Source organism: Hemitrygon akajei, chromosome 16 (assembly GCF_048418815.1).
Source record: "Hemitrygon akajei chromosome 16, sHemAka1.3, whole genome shotgun sequence".
NCBI classification, from domain to species: Eukaryota; Metazoa; Chordata; class Chondrichthyes; order Myliobatiformes; family Dasyatidae; genus Hemitrygon; species Hemitrygon akajei.
Window position 1 is genome coordinate 82,198,602 of NC_133139.1, and position 5,223 is coordinate 82,203,824.

Genomic DNA, 5,223 nt, shown 5'->3' on the forward strand with positions numbered 1-5,223 from the left:
TGTTCTCACTCACCATCTGTCAGCTCATAGCTCACTGCCTGTTCTCACTCATCATCTGTCAGCTCGTAGCTCACTGCCTGTTCTCACTCATCATCTGTCAGCTCATAGCTCACTGCCTGTTCTCACTCATCATCTGTCAGCTCGTAGCTCACTGCCTGTTCCCCTACTCACCATCTGTCAGCTTGTAGCTCACTGCCTGTTCCCTACTCATCATCTGTCAGCTCGTAGCTCACTGCCTGTTCCCTACTCACCATCTGTCAGCTTGTAGCTCACTGCCTGTTCCCTACTCATCATCTGTCAGCTCGTAGCTCACTGCCTGTTCCCTACTCACCATCTGTCAGCTTGTAGCTCACTGCCTGTTCCCTACTCATCATCTGTCAGCTCGTAGCTCACTGCCTGTTCCCTACTCACCATCTGTCAGCTCATAGCCCACTGCCTGTTCCCTCACTCACCATTTGTCAGCTCGTAGCTCACTGCCTGTTCCCCCACTCACCATCTGTCAGCTCATAGCTCACTGCCTGTTCCCCCACTCACCATCTGTCAGCTCGTAGCTCACTGCCTGTTCCCCCACTCACCATCTGTCAGCTCATAGCTCACTGCCTGTTCCCCAACTCACCATCTGTCAGCTCGTAGCCCACTGCCTGTTCCCTCACTTACCATCTGTCAGCTTGTAGCTCACTGCCTGTTCCCCTACTCACCATCTGTCAGCTCATAGCTCACTGCCTGTTCCCTACTCACCATCTGTCAGCTCATAGCTCACTGCCTGTTCTCACTCACCATCTGTCAGCTCATAGCTCACTGCCTGTTCTCACTCATCATCTGTCAGCTCGTAGCTCACTGCCTGTTCTCACTCATCATCTGTCAGCTCATAGCTCACTGCCTGTTCTCACTCACCATCTGTCAGCTCGTAGCTCACTGCCTGTTCCCCCACTCACCATCTGTCAGCTCGTAGCCCACTGCCTGTTCCCTACTCACCATCTGTCAGCTCGTAGCTCACTGCCTGTTCTCACTCATCATCTGTCAGCTCATAGCTCACTGCCTGTTCCCTCACTCACCATCTGTCAGCTCGTAGCTCACTGCCTGTTCCCTACTCACCGTCTGTCAGCTCGTAGCTCACTGCCTGTTTCCCTACTCACCATCTGTCAGCTTGTAGCTCACTGCCTGTTCTCACTCACCATCTGTCAGCTCGTAGCTCACTGCCTGTTTCCCTACTCACCATCTGTCAGCTCGTAACTCACTGCCTGTTTCCCTACTCACCATCTGTCAGCTTGTAGCTCACTGCCTGTTTCCCTACTCACCATCTGTCAGCTTGTAGCTCACTGCCTGTTCCCCTACTCACCATCTGTCAGCTCGTAGCTCACTGCCTGTTCCCCTACTCACCATCTGTCAGCTCATAGCTCACTGCCTGTTCCCTACTCACCATCTGTCAGCTCGTAGCTCACTGCCTGTTCCCTACTCACCATCTGTCAGCTCATAGCTCACTGCCTGTTCCCCTACTCACCATCTGTCAGCTCGTAGCCCATTGCCTGTTCCCTCACTCACCATCTGTCAGCTCGTAGCCCACTGCCTGTTCCCTCACTCACCATCTGTCAGCTCGTAGCTCACAGCCTGTTCCCCTACTCACCATCTGTCAGCTTGTAGCTCACTGCCTGTTCCCCTACTCACCATCTGTCAGCTTGTAGCTCACTGCCTGTTCCCTACTCATCATCTGTCAGCTCGTAGCTCACTGCCTGTTCCCTACTCACCATCTGTCAGCTTGTAGCTCACTGCCTGTTCCCTACTCATCATCTGTCAGCTCGTAGCTCACTGCCTGTTCCCTACTCACCATCTGTCAGCTTGTAGCTCACTGCCTGTTCCCTACTCATCATCTGTCAGCTTGTAGCTCACTGCCTGTTCCCTACTCACCATCTGTCAGCTCATAGCCCACTGCCTGTTCCCTCACTCACCATCTGTCAGCTCGTAGCTCACTGCCTATTCCCCCACTCACCATCTGTCAGCTCGTAGCTCACTGCCTGTTCCCCCACTCACCATCTGTCAGCTCATAGCTCACTGCCTGTTCCCCAACTCACCATTTGTCAGCTCGTAGCCCACTGCCTGTTCCCTCACTTACCATCTGTCAGCTTGTAGCTCACTGCCTGTTCCCCTACTCACCATCTGTCAGCTCATAGCTCACTGCCTGTTCCCTACTCACCATCTGTCAGCTCATAGCTCACTGCCTGTTCTCACTCACCATCTGTCAGCTCATAGCTCACTGCCTGTTCTCACTCATCATCTGTCAGCTCGTAGCTCACTGCCTGTTCTCACTCATCATCTGTCAGCTCATAGCTCACTGCCTGTTCTCACCCACCATCTGTCAGCTCGTAGCTCACTGCCTGTTCCCTACTCACCATCTGTCAGCTCGTAGCTCACTGCCTGTTCCCTCACTCACCATCTGTCAGCTCGTAGCTCACTGCCTGTTCCCTACTCACCGTCTGTCAGCTCGTAGCTCACTGCCTGTTTCCCTACTCACCATCTGTCAGCTCGTAACTCACTGCCTGTTTCCCTACTCACCATCTGTCAGCTCGTAGCTCACTGCCTGTTCCCCCACTCACCATCTGTCAGCTTGTAGCTCACTGCCTGTTTCCCTACTCACCATCTGTCAGCTTGTAGCTCACTGCCTGTTCCCTCACTCACCATCTGTCAGCTCGTAGCTCACTGCCTGTTCCCCCACTCACCATCTGTCAGCTCGTAGCTCACTGCCTGTTCCCTCACTCACCATCTGTCAGCTTGTAGCTCACTGCCTGTTCCCTCACTCACCATCTGTCAGCTCGTAGCTCACTGCCTGTTCCCTCACTCACCATCTGTCAGCTCGTAACTCACTGCCTGCTTCCCTACTCACCATCTGTCAGCTCGTAGCTCACTGCCTGTTCCCCTACTCACCATCTGTCAGCTCGTAGCTCACTGCCTGTTCCCCCACTCACCATCTGTCAGCTTGTAGCTCACTGCCTGTTCCCTACTCACCATCTGTCAGCTTGTAGCTCACTGCCTGTTCCCCCACTCACCATCTGTCAGCTTGTAGCTCACTGCCTGTTCCCCCACTCACCATCTGTCAGCTCGTAGCTCACTGCCTGTTCCCCTACTCACCATCTGTCAGCTCGTAGCCCACTGCCTGTTCCCTACTCACCATCTGTCAGCTTGTAGCTCACTGCCTGTTCCCCTACTCATCATCTGTCAGCTTGTAGCTCACTGCCTGTTCCCTACTCACCATCTGTCAGCTCGTAACTCACTGCCTGTTCTCACTCACCATCTGTCAGCTCGTAACTCACTGCCTGTTCCCCCACTCACCATCTGTCAGCTCGTAGCTCACTGCCTGTTCCCCTACTCACCATCTGTCAGCTCGTAGCTCACTGCCTGTTCTCACTCACCATCTGTCAGCTTGTAGCTCACTGCCTGTTACCTACTCACCATCTGTCAGCTTGTAGCTCACTGCCTGTTTCCCTACTCACCATCTGTCAGCTCGTAGCTCACTGCCTGTTCCCCTACTCACCATCTGTCAGCTCATAGCTCACTACCTGTTCCCTACTCACCATCTGTCAGCTCGTAGCTCACTGCCTGTTCCCTACTCACCATCTGTCAGCTCGTAGCTCACTGCCTGTTCTCACTCACCATCTGTCAGCTCGTAGCTCACTGCCTGTTCCCCAACTCACCGTCTGTCAGCTCGTAGCTCACTGCCTGTTCCCCAACTCACCATCTGTCAGCTCGTAGCTCACTGCCTGTTCCCTACTCACCATCTGTCAGCTCGTAACTCACTGCCTGTTCTCACTCACCATCTGTCAGCTCGTAGCTCACTGCCTGTTCACTACTCACCATCTGTCAGCTCGTAGCTCACTGCCTGTTCCCTACTCACCGTCTGTCAGCTCGTAGCTCACTGCCTGTTCCCTACTCACCGTCTGTCAGCTCGTAACTCACTGCCTGTTCCCTACTCACCATCTGTCAGCTCATAGCTCACTGCCTGTTCCCCAACTCACCGTCTGTCAGCTCGTAGCTCACTGCCTGTTCCCTACTCACCATCTGTCAGCTCATAGCTCACTGCCTGTTCCCTACTCACCATCTGTCAGCTCGTAGCTCACTGCCTGTTCCCCTACTCACCATCTGTCAGCTCATAGCTCACTACCTGTTCCCTACTCACCATCTGTCAGCTCGTAGCTCACTGCCTGTTCCCTCACTCACCATCTGTCAGCTCGTAGCTCACTGCCTGTTCCCTCACTCACCATCTGTCAGCTCGTAGCTCACTACCTGTTCTCACTCACCATCTGTCAGCTCGTAGCTCACTGCCTGTTCTCACTCATCATCTGTCAGCTCGTAGCTCACTGCCTGTTCCCTACTCAACATCTGTCAGCTCGTAACTCACTGCCTGTTCTCACTCACCATCTGTCAGCTCGTAACTCACTGCCTGTTCCCCCACTCACCATCTGTCAGCTCGTAGCTCACTGCCTGTTCCCCCACTCACCATCTGTCAGCTCGTAGCTCACTGCCTGTTCCCTCACTCACCATCTGTCAGCTCATAGCCCACTGCCTGTTCCCTACTCACCATCTGTCAGCTCGTAACTCACTGCCTGTTCTCACTCACCATCTGTCAGCTCGTAGCTCAATGCCTGTTCCCCAACTCACCGTCTGTCAGCTTGTAGCTCACTGCCTGTTCCCTACTCACCATCTGTCAGCTCATAGCTCACTGCCTGTTCCCTACTCACCATCTGTCAGCTCGTAGCTCACTGCCTGTTCCCCTACTCACCATCTGTCAGCTCATAGCTCACTACCTGTTCCCTACTCACCATCTGTCAGCTCGTAGCTCACTGCCTGTTCCCTCACTCACCATCTGTCAGCTCGTAGCTCACTGCCTGTTCCCTCACTCACCATCTGTCAGCTCGTAGCTCACTACCTGTTCTCACTCACCATCTGTCAGCTCGTAGCTCACTGCCTGTTTCCCTACTCACCATCTGTCAGCTTGTAGCTCACTGCCTGTTCCCTCACTCACCATCTGTCAGCTCGTAGCTCACTGCCTGTTCCCCCACTCACCATCTGTCAGCTCGTAGCTCACTGCCTGTTCCCTACTCACCATCTGTCAGCTCGTAGCTCACTGCCTGTTCCCTACTCACCATCTGTCAGCTCATAGTTCACTGCCTGTTCCCCCACTCACCATCTGTCAGCTTGTAGCTCACAGCCTGTTTCCCTACTCACCATCTG